General features: G+C 38.0%; 1 non-coding gene across 1 annotated transcript; it reads right to left on the reverse strand.

The window, feature by feature from the left end:
• Positions 1–1300: 1300 nt before the first annotated feature.
• Positions 1301–1375, reverse strand: Trnat-ugu (transfer RNA threonine (anticodon UGU)). Its single transcript has one exon. It is a non-coding gene; the product is annotated as a tRNA-Thr (tRNA).
• Positions 1376–12605: the final 11230 nt, after the last annotated feature.

Raw genomic sequence — 12605 nt, forward strand, 5'->3', positions numbered from 1 at the left:
CGATCGTCTCCATGGGAGAATAGCAGCCTGCATTGCTGCGAAAGGTGGATATACACTGTACTAGTGCCGACATTGTGCATGCTCTGTTGCCTGTGTCTATGTGCCTGTGGTTCTGTCAGTGTGATCATGTGATGTATCTGACCCCAGGAATGTGTCAATAAAGTTTCCCCTTCCTGGGACAATGAATTCACGGTGTTCTTATTTCAATTTCCAGGAGTGTATATGTATTTATGTGTAATTATCAATATTGACGTAAAGCAAAAACATAATATGTTGGTATGTAAATGTGATCAGAATTTGTAATATGTATAAAATGTGTAAAACCTCGAGATCCATGTGAAAGAGACTGCTTTAAAGACATTCTACATACATCGCAATGCATGTAATCGCGATGAAGTATGTGTGGAAAATTGTAAATACTGTTCTTCATCTATTGCTATGAGAATGATCGCATTGAAATATTAATGTAAAAAATTTGTTAACAAACATTCTTTGTACGTCGCCAGATAAACTGTGAGCGCGATAGAACTGTGCATGTAAAGTGCAATAACATTTGTAGTGCATCGCCCAATGACATTTACGACGATGTAATTGTGCGAAATTAGGAACTGGTAAAGCACTAGGCCTACGGTCGCGATGCACAAATGCGTTGAAGACTACTCCACTGATGGAGGAATTTTGGATGGGACTCCAGGGAATGTAATATTCTCGGAATACGACGGCCACTCTTATCTGGATCGATGCCAACAGTTTGCCAGGCGAAGTCTTGGATCCATGCCTTCATGAAACTTACGTTGTGGAATGGAAATCTACCGGTCTTCAATCACGCGATGCATGACCTAGGAAGAACAGTGTTATCAGTGAAAATAAACAGTGCGATGAGTGAAGATGCACACACATCGATTATCAAATCTGTGAAAAGTGACGTCGACACGCAATAACTTTTGCGTTAGCCAAACTACCAAAAAACTGCTCACCTTTGCGTTATTATTGTATGTATTGCGTGTATGAAATGCAAAGTACGGCACGTCGTACAAGGACTGCTAATCTAAAACAGAAAGACATTTTAAATCCTAAACTTTCCATGAGAGACAATGACCAACAATGAAATGTATTTTGCCTTAACATATGTAATAGTTTTAAGACTATTGTACCTATATATGACGGTAATATCTGTTCCCGAAAGAACAGTTACCGTGGATGACCATGCAGCTTTGCTAGAAATGAAATGATAATTAAATAGACACCCTAGCTGCAAACAGGCGTTGATGTACTTCATCGGGGACATGTTGGAAATGTGTGCCCCGACCGGGACTCGAACCCGGGATCTCCTGCTTACATGGCAGACGCTCTATCCATCTGAGCCACCGTGGGCACAGAGGATAGTGCGTCTGCAGGGACTTATCCCTTGCACGCTTTCCGTGAGATCCACATTCCCAACATGTCCACACCACTACATTCGTAGTGCGCCTAATAGATGTTTACCCATCATACTCATTACTCGTGGCAGATTAATCTACCAAGTCCCGTACGAGTTCCGGCATAGCGTGTACGTTCGCACAAGAATGTCAATGGCCGGGAAGCCATATTTTAACTATATATGACGGTAATATCTGTTCCCGAAAGAACAGTTACCGTGGATGACCATGCAGCTTTGCTAGAAATGAAATGATAATTAAATAGACACCCTAGCTGCAAATAGGCGTTGTATCTGTTTTTGATGTTAGTACATATTTTTTGTAAAACCTTCTTGGGATGACCTGTCACAGTGATGTCTTCCGCACAAGCTCATACGAAATGCGTATAAACTGCGATTACAGTGTCACGAGTTCAATCTAATGGCTACTGCCACACTGAATTACAGGTGATGGGGTATGCACGGCATTTGCAATATCAGCATTGAAATCTTCAGGGAGCACGCACCTCATTCAGATATTGTATACTATTAATTGCATTTGAATATGTATGTAAATATTGCACTGAATGTGCTTTAGGGTAAACTGCTCGCCTACAGATGCACCCTTTCGCAATTCAGAGGGCAATAGAAAGGCACATCTACAGGATGGGGTGGATATATAGCAAAAACGTAGAAATAAGTTCAGAATATAAATAAAGAATTACATAAGATATTAACTATTATAAGCGGTTGTATCGTATATGGCGCGCAACAGCAGAAACATTAGAATAATTACACAGTTCAATTGTCTTGACGGGAAGACTGCACCTTTTTTGTTCTGGAACCATCCAGATAGGACGCATATCTGACATCGCTACAGATAATTATTTGGCACACACACACACACACACACACACACATATATATATATATATATATATATATATATATATATATATATATATATATATATAGTGTTTTGCCCTTAAAGAGCGCATTTGGACTAAACTACATGGCCAGTTCCTTTTGCTGCCTTCCTTGCTGCCCAAACTTCCCTCATTCGCTCGCTGTGTTTCTGTTTCCGGTCCTCTGTCCATGCTTTTTGTCGGCTTTGTGTCTTCGGCTTCACCTTGATTGCCTTTTTGGTTGCCCATATTTCTTTCATCTTCTGGCTATGATCTTGCTTGCGTTCTTCGGTCCATTTTATGCCTGTTCGTTTGTCACATTGTATCTAATGTAGTTTACTTTTCTTAATGATGTTTCTGAATTTTATTCTGTCGTTTATTGTGTCTGCTGTTATGTTGAGTTGGTTCAGGTCGTTTTCTACCTCTGCCACCCATTTGTTGTTTCTAGTGGTTACCCAGTCAAAGATCTGTTTGGTCAGCCTGTGTGATGGCATTCTGTATAGGTGTCCATAGAATTGTAGTCTGCGTTTTCTAATCTTTTCTGTGATTGTCTCCGTATGTTTGTACAGTTCCTCTGTAGGTTTCTTGATCCATATTCCATTGTTGTTAGTTGCGCCAAATATTTTCCTAAGTATTTTCCGTTCTACTTTTTCTAATTGTCTGATACGTGTATGCCCTAGGATTAGTGTGGTCTGTGCTGCATATAGTGCCTCGGGGAGCACCACCGTGTCGTAATGGCGTAATTTGGCTTTTTGTGAGATAGACTTCTTGTTGTAATGATTCCACACTACTTTGTATGCCTTGTCCAGTTTAGTCTTTCTTTCTTCGTTTGAGTCTCTGTTATGTCCACTCATTTGTAGTGTTTCACCGAGGTATTTGAAGTTTTCCGTTTTGTAAATCGTGCCATACTTTGTGTTCAGAGATGAGAGTTTCTTTGTGCTCATAAACTGTGTCTTTTCGTAAGAGATCTGTAGTCCAGTTTTGGAAGCTATTTCGTGCAGTTTTTCAATAGCGTCTTTTGTTTCCTTTATACCTTTCGTGACAATCGCCAAATCGTCTGCAAAAGCCAGGCATTAAATCTGTAGGTTTCCTAAGGTTATCCCCTGTTGTGATGTTTCCCATTCTTTTATGACCTTATCTAACGCCAGATTGAAAAGGAGAGGTGAGAGGCCATCGCCTTGTCGGACACCTGTGCGAATTTCAAAGGGTTCTGATAGTTCCCCACAGAACTTTACTTTGGAGGTCGTGTTGGTTAAAGTTTGCTCTATGATAGCCCGTGATCTGTTGTCTACTTTGTATTCTGCTAGAATTTTGAAGAGAGTTTTCCGGTCGATAGAGTCGTACGCCTTTTTGAAGTCAACAAAGGTAATGATCAGGTTCTGTTTGTGTTGTAAAATCATTTTCAGGTTCCAAATTTGTTCCGCACAAGACCGCCCTTTACGGAAGCCTGCTTGGTATTCCCCAATCAAGTGGTCGGTCTGGCATTCTAGCCTGTTCAGTAAAGCTTTAGAGAGGATCTTGTATGTGACCGGTAGTAGGGATATTCCTCTGTAGTTGTTCGGGTCAGTCTTGTCACCTTTTTTGTGTAGTGGGTGTATCAGGGCAGTTTTCCAGTCAGGAATTTTCATGGTCTTCCAGATGTCTTCCAAGATCCTGTGGATGTCTTTGGTGAGTTCTGGGTCTTGTAACTTCCAGATTTCCGCGATGATGCCATCTTCTCCTGGTGCTCTACGGTTCTTGAGTGACTTAATTATTTCTTTAACTTCTTCTAGAGTTGGAGGTTCACTATCTGGATTGTATGTGCTCGTTTCTGTCATTATATCTTCCATAGGGGGGTCCGTGTTGAGCAGTTTTACAAAGTACTTTGCCAGAATGTCACAATTGTTTTTGGTATTGGTTTTTAGGGTTCCATCCGGTCTTCTGAAGCACAAGTTGGGTGGTTGATATCCAGTCATATTTTCTCTGAACGTTCTGTAGACGTTTCTTGTATTGTTCTTCATGAAGTCGGATTCGATCTCTGTCAGTCGCCGTTTGTCATACTGTCGTTTTTCACTGCGAATGATTTTGCTTGATTGCTTCTGTGTTTTCAAGAAGTTCATTCAATTTTCTTGTGATTTATGGCTACTAAATTTTTTCCATGCACTGATTCGTTGGTCAATAGCTTAGTCACATGTGTGGTTCCACCAACGGTGTTTCCGTGTGCGTGGTGCTTTTGCTAGTTTCATGGCCTCTCGGATTCTTCGTGAAAGTTGTGTCCAGTCTGTCGTTTTCTCCATTTTAATTTTGTGTAATATTTGTGTCTGGTTTAAAGTAACGTATTCTGGATCTGGTCTAACAACTTTGTTCTTCTGGAGCTTTTTCTTGGGCAAAAGGCGAATCCTGATCTGTAGTAGGTGGTGGTCTGAGTCGAAGTAGCCTTTACGGGTTTTGTGAGTCTTTCTGGACTATTACGTGGTCGATTTGTAGGTCTTGCTTTCCGCTGGGGAATTTCCATGTGGTAAGTTTTCGTGTTGGTTTCTTGAATTTTGTTGACGTAATGGTGAGGTCGTGGCTTTTGCAAAAGTCAATCAGATGTTTTCCATTTTTGTTGGTGTCCTTGTGTGGAGTATGTTTTCCTGTGATATGTCTGTATATCTTTTCTTTTCCGAGTTTAGCGTTGAAGTCTCCCAGTATTATTTTGACTCTATGTGCAGGAATTTTTCTGATAGTTTCTTCCATTGTCGTCCAGAAGTCATCAATTTCACTGTGATGGTGCTGAATCTTTCGTATGGTGACGAAAAGTCGATTATGCTGTCCGTGATGGACCTGTGTACTGCAAATCCTGTGCCAAAAAGCCTTAGGTTTTTCAGTTGTCTCGATGGTTTTCCTTTGTATATTCTGAAATTCTCCGTGTTGAAATGGTCTTCGTCTGTGAATCGTGTTTCTTGCAGTGCACGTATTTTGATTTGAAATTTTTCGAGAGTGTCTGTCAGTTGTTTCATCTTTCCTGTCTTCATCAGTGTGTTCACGTTGAGTGCGCCGATGTAGTGTTTGCGTTTGGTCTTGAGGGAGTTTGAGAAGCTCCGATTCTTCTCATGATGTCCGTGAGCCCCTGGAATCCGATGCTCACGACGATCCCAGTCTATTGACTGGGGCCCGGGGTAATGAGATTTTTCTCGTTGTACCATCATGATGTTTAGTAGTTGGATGTATGGCATGCTGCCGACTACAACCTGACTTTCCAGATCAGGAGGTTGGTTGAGGCCGCCACTGACATGTGGAGCAGACGCCTTTTGTAGCCGCCCACTGTGGGAAAGGATGCTACTAGTAGTTTTGGTCCGCCCCGAGTATTTCATTTCCTCGGTACCACCTATATCTAGGAGGCATTCCCCTATCCGCCACCTGGGGAGGCGATATATGGAGAGAGAGAGAGAGAGAGAGAGATGCAATCTCACTAGGCATAATCATAGTTGCACACAGCAACAGAATTAATATTAGTGTCTATATGGTTTAATTTAGTATAATTAGTATAATATTTTGTGAATACTTTGATCTTACTTAATCTTGCGTTTCATTTATGTTGCAAGGTATTGTTCCAATTAAATGTTGTCTTGGCAAGGCTAAAGGTTCCATGTTACAAATCATATCAAGATCCAGTATGAACCAAATCTGTGGAATTATTCAAATTACGAAGTTCGATACTTTTAGAAAAATCACGGTAAATTTACAATGAACAGAACTTATGCAAAAAACCATTGTCAAGTGGGCAAAGCTTGTATAAACTGATCACATACTATTTTCATTAATTAATTGCCTGTTCTTCAACATACTCAAACCAGACAGGAAAGGCCAAAATAAATCAAAAACTTTTCATTTCACTTACTAGATTTTCAATGCTACCATTCATGTTCATTTTGTTTTGCTTTTATTAATATAGAAAAATTTAGATTTCCTAATTTTTAGAAATTGGTATTTTTAAGAATTTAAAAGTACTAAATTATTGAAACTGAAAATTTTAAAAAATGAAAAATTTAGATTTTTATAACAAAAATGTTTGAACAATTGTTTTAATTTTTGAAAAACAAATTTTTTCCTCTTTTAAAATCTCCATATTTCTGAAAATATTTCAAAAGGAAATGTAAACATGAAGTTAACACTACTGTAACTTTATCTACTTTTTTTATTCATTTATGTAATTAAAATTTTTCAGTTAAATTTCTGTGTTGTAAATTATATGTTAAATTATTTTAACCATATAATTATATAACCAATTGTATCATCAGGTATGTATTCATTAAAAATTCACATTATTTCATTGTTGTTTCTTGTGTATTTATAAACATTCATTCTTCTAGACATATTTATTACATGCAGAGGAAAATTTTGAATGAAATTGAACGGACTTTTACATTAACATTTAATTTTGTTATTCTTTAAAAATCTCTAAAAACATTGTAAGCTTTTAAAAAGTTATTTGGCAGGTGGAATTCCATAATTTTTGAGGAAAAATTTAATTTCTTCCCTTTGTACATGGATATTTATTAATACAAAATGCTCAAACAAAGAAGAATTGTTTAACTGAATATTCTTTCGATGAGTCTGAAAAACAACGAAAATAAAGTAAGGCTGCCCAAATTCAACAGAATTGCAATAATTAGTAAATTCTAGTTCGAAATTTCTTTTTACATTTAATCTAGCAATTTCAGTTGTTTTTAGTTCAAAGAAAGGAATTGGAATTTTTGGATTTGTCATTCTTTGTTGTTCTAGTTTGAGAGAATATTCTGGTTGATATTTAGCAACAGGAACACGAATTTCCATTGGCTATACAACAAATTTATCTCCTTTAAGAAGTGTATCTCATATTTCAACTCAAGATACATTTTTATCAGACAATCTAAGAATTAAATCGTTTGAAAATGATCTCCAAGTGAAAATTACCCTTATTTTATTAGCACTTAAAAATCCACCAAATTATTCTAATAGATGAAATACTTTATTTTGGTTGGTTTTAATTTTTATATCATTAAGAATATGACTTTCCATAGATATTTCATTTGACAGAGAAGAAGTTAATCATATAAGAACAGATGAAGAAAGAAATTGATGTGCTATTTTAGACAAAATTGTATTTCCTTTTTCAATTGAAATATCATTGAACAGTTTTGCCAATTAATTATTGATTAATGTTTTATTGGATTTTCCTTCATAAGTTGGATAATCTTTCATACCAATTCCAGTAACACTAAAATTCATGTAAGATACTGCATGATTTGGATGAATCAATCCATTGCCAATATTAATATTAATTTCTGTTTCTGTGTTAACAAAATTTATATACATTTTTTTGTTTTCTCTTTCACATGAAATGAGTAAAATTGATAACTCTCGATTTTGTTCATGATTTATCAAGGAAAAATTTATTAATTCATTTTTGACTTTGCTGTTACTCTAGCACCATTGAAGTCAATCAACTTATGATTTTCATCAGAGATAGTAATTATTAAATTTTGAATAGTATCAAAAATTGTAATATTTATAAGATAATTTGGTTAATACATTGTTGGTCCTCTAAAGTCAGAATTTGGTTTAAATGAAGAAATAATATTAGTTTCTCTACAAAAATGGTCATAATGTTTAACAAACAGTCCATCAGCTAAATTAAAATTTATATTTATTAATTCAAATAGAATAATTTTAGAAATTTTATATAATATAATTTAGGAATATTATATAATATGAGGACAAAGATGTGGAGAACAAATGGAAAAAATACAAAGGCAGCATTCAATATGCCCTAGACAAGTATGTTTCGAGTAAAGTTTTTATGGATGGGATAGATCCACCATGGTTTAATAGTCTTATTAGAAAAGCGCTGTGTAAACAAGGAGCACTTTATCTCAGATGTAAGATAAGTAAAAACCCAGCTGACAAACAAGCTGAATGAAGCAGAAATGAGCGTAAGAAGAGCAATGAGAGAAGCATTCAATCATTTTGAAAGTAAGACGTTGTCAACCGACCTGAGTAAAAACCCTAAGAGGCTTTGCTTGTATGTAAAATCAGTAAGTGGTCAAAATCATCCATTCATTCTCTCAGCTACCACACCAGCACCGCAATGGGGGGTAACGGAGAGAAGGTCGAAATACTGAATTCGGTCTTCCAAAGTTGTTTCACTGTGGAAGATCGTAACACGGTCTTTCCCTTCAATCGTCATGCGAAGGTCGAAATGGCAGATATTGAGATAGTCGATGGTGCAATTAAAAAGCAGCTACAATCCCTTTGTAGTCGAGAGGCGTCAGGACCAGATCAGATACCTATAAGATTCTATTATGCGAAAGAGCTTGCTCCCTTTCTAGCAATAATTTACCTTAGATCGCTTGAGCAACGAAAGGTACCTAACGACTGGAAAAAAGCGCAGGTCATTCCGGTTGTTAGAAAAGGCCTTAAGATAGAACCACACAATTATAGACCTATGTCGTTGACATCAATCTGTTGTAGTATTATGGACGATGTTTTATGCTCAAGAATTATGACTTTTTGGAAAATGAACATCTCCTCTATAAAAATCGACAAGGATTCCGCAAACAGAGATCCTGCGAAGCACAGCTCGCTCAGTTCCTCCATGAGAACCACAGCGCAGTAGACAACGGCGCTCAGGTTGATGCCGTGTTCCTTGATTTCAGTAAGGCATTTGACACCGTCGCGGATTGCCGTTTAATGGAAAAAATACGGAGCATCAGAGCAGACTTGCGATTGGATTCAAGACATTCTTGCACATTGAACTCAACACGTTGCTGTTAACGGAACAAAATCGACAAATGTAAAGGTAATATCTGGAGCACTGCAGGGAAATGTGATAGTACCGTTGCCGTTTACAATACATATAAATGACCTAGTAGAAAGCTTCGGATGCCGTTTAAGGCTATTCGCAGATGATGCAATTGTCTATACCGAAGTAGGAATGCCAGAAGATAATAATTTGCAGAACGATCTGCAGCGAATTGTTGAATGGTGCAGGCTCTGGCGGTTGACCCTGAACGTAAATAAATGTAACATCTTGCGCATACATAGGAAAAGAAATCCACTACTGTCCAGCTACACTGTTGATTACAAACAGCTGGAGACAACGTCTGCCGTAAAATATCTAGCCGTAACTATCCAGAGCGACCTTAGTGGAATGACCACATAAAACAGGTAGTGGGAAAAGCAGACACCAGGCTCAGATTCATCGTGAGAACCTTAAGGAAATGTAACTCATCCACGAAAGAAGTGGCTTATAAGGCGGTTGTTCACCTGATTGTTGAGTATTGTTCATCTATGTGGGTCCATATCAGGCAGGCCTGATAGAGGAGATAGAGAAGAACAAACGAAGAGCGGAGGGTTTCGTCACGAGATCTTTTAGCTGAGGAGAGAGCGTTTCGGATATGATAAACAGACTCCACTGGCAGGCGTTCCAAGCGAGGCGTTGTGCATCACGGGGAGATGTACTATTGAAATTTCGGACAGCACTTTTCAGGAGGAGTCGGACAACGTATTATTTCCCCTCACATACATCTCACGTATTGGCCATGATGAGAAAATTCGAGAAATTAGAGCCAATACAGAGGCTTACCGACAATCATTATTGCCACGCACTATTCGCGAATGGAACAGGGTTGGAGGGATCAGATAGTGGTGCCGAAAGTACCCTCCACCACCACACACCATTAGCTGGCTTGTGGAGTATGATGCACATGTAGATGTAGATCACCATGGCATCTTCTTTGAATTCGAGAGGTATGGAAATACCGTTCATTACTTCATTGATGACGTCAGTGAACGTATCACCAACAATTTGCCAAAACCTTTTGTAAAATTCCACCGGTAGCTGTCAGGCCGAGGAGTGTTGTTCAGTGGAGAGGATTTGATGATATCCAGAATATCGTCACTGGAAAATACTGTCAGTAGCCCTCTGTTGTCAGTCGCAGTGACTATCTGTGTCTTCGAGTTGCATCTCTGCAGATTACACGGTGGAATCCGTTTAAATATATAAGTCCTGAAAATACGGATGAACTTCGGTGATTATTGCTTTCCGCTCGAAGAGCATGTCCTTGTATTCGTAGCACGCAATTCCTTTATGGAGGTCTTCCTTTCTGCCTTATAAGATGATACAGAGAGGCAGTTTCGTCTGCTAATATCGAGTGCGATCTGAACTACATCTTCAAATCGCCATCTGTTGCTTTTTCAGGTTTGTTAAAACTGCTTTCATTTTCGTTATTTGCGTGAAGTGCTGATGGGACAAGACAGGGCGATCACAAAGCTCACACAAACAAGAGTGATAAAGTTATATTGTGTGTGCCAGAAGTTTCGCCTTTTCTTTGCCATATTCAACCAATGTCAACCTCAGTTTCCCTTTGGCGAGTTTGGTCCACCATGGGTGGACCATATCGGGATCTTATTATAAGACACACCTTCCAGGTCACTTGTATGAATTCGTCTAAAGTTCCGTCGTTCAGTACACTCAAATTTAGCTTGCAGAGCCCACGTGCCTGGAAGGTTTTTGCCTGACTAGATCTATGCTGCAATGGACTTCACAGCGGTAAGGAAAACTGGATGGAATCGTGTCTATTGAAGATACACACTGTGTTTAACTCTAGGATACATAAATTCTGTGAATTGTACTGCCTGAAAAATTCTTCATTTATCTGAATTTAACCGCTGTGTGGTATAACACTATCTAAGCATCTTTTAGCCATACAGGCGTTACAAAATCACTCAGTACTTGCGAGAAATTGAAGTTAGGGGTTTGATCTTTTGACTTCAGTACACAGTTCCAGTTTCCAGCTATGATAATATGATCTGGATTTCCTTTTAACTGATGAACAATTTCATTGGTAAAAGAGCGGGCATAAACACTGACAACAGTTGTGTCATACGTTTTACGAGATATTACCCGACTGGATTCCAAAAGATACATAAGTAACTACAGGTAAACGGTTTTTTGCAAAATTTGAGGTTCCACACTCGTTTTTAAAAGCCACGTTTAGGATTTCACTATCACCTGGAAAATTAAATTCATGGACCAGTACTTCATGCAATCAGGTAATGTCTGTCTAGGAATTATACAATAAATACAGTATTTCAAGGCAGCCACTTTTAGTGAACTCCGAATCCTGTTAATATTCAAAATTGTTATATTATTTGTCTGTGACGTTCTTTGTTGGCGGCGTTCCATTTAATGAGAAAAAATAAATTCTATATAAAGACATAAACACTAATTTAATATTGAAAAACATTTTTCTGTTAATTATCTTGGGACAAATCATCCACTGGAATTTGTCTGAGTGATCCTGGATTTACATCAAGGATACTTTCATCATCATTTCTGTGATCAATAACCATTTGCAGTGTGTTTCTCGAGGTACCAATTCGTCTTCCATGTAAGTTTTCCAGTCCATCCTAGCTGAAGGTCGATATTTGTTGCATTCACCAGATGTCTGTCTGGGTGGACCATCACTGTAAACTGTTGAGCCTTCCATCCTTTCTCTCCTTCCACTGGATCTGCGTGATACAGCGTGTCTCCCATCTGTGGCGAAATAAATAAAAAAAAACATTTTACATTTTAAATTCCACGTCATTGTTGATTTAATCAGGGTTCTCACCTTAGACGTAGAATTAGTCCTTCTGCCACAATATTAATTCATTAGTCGCCATCGATGTTCTTCTCTTTGTTGACCGTGTGTACCATCATGAGTCGGCATCGGTTCACTTCACGAAGACGGTGGAAACCAAGGAATACAATGCTACGTCGCTATAAATAATTTTCGTAACACTTCGGTACTTTTAACTGTTTTTTATTCACAACACAATAAGACTTGCTCTGCTCGTCGCACAAACCATAATTACTAACAATATGGCTGCATTTCTGCAGACACCAAAAATTACGCCCATCCTCAACGAGGCAACAATCGAAAGTGTCCCTTAGCTCCTTGGAGTATGAAACAAAAGAGAATCCAATGTGAACTTTACAAAGATTATAATATAACATGCCTCTCAATTTATCTTTGGCGCAGCTTTTAAGATATACGTATGTCTCTGCATAGGTAGTCGACCTTGCAATTGATAGGTTTGGGGGTCGTTTATTTACAAATTTCATTTTTATTGTCTCATTTTCATGGCACTTTGAATTCTTTGGTATTTCTGAGTGTGTGTCAGTTTTTTGGTATACTTATGCTAATATTTACAAACCTTAATCCTAATATACAAAGTTCTGGTTAATACTGAGAAAATGACATCATGTAGTAAAGTTTGTACAATAAAATATACAATGAATACAACGTTATTTACAA

This window comes from Schistocerca nitens, chromosome 3, assembly GCF_023898315.1.
Source record: "Schistocerca nitens isolate TAMUIC-IGC-003100 chromosome 3, iqSchNite1.1, whole genome shotgun sequence".
NCBI classification, from domain to species: Eukaryota; Metazoa; Arthropoda; class Insecta; order Orthoptera; family Acrididae; genus Schistocerca; species Schistocerca nitens.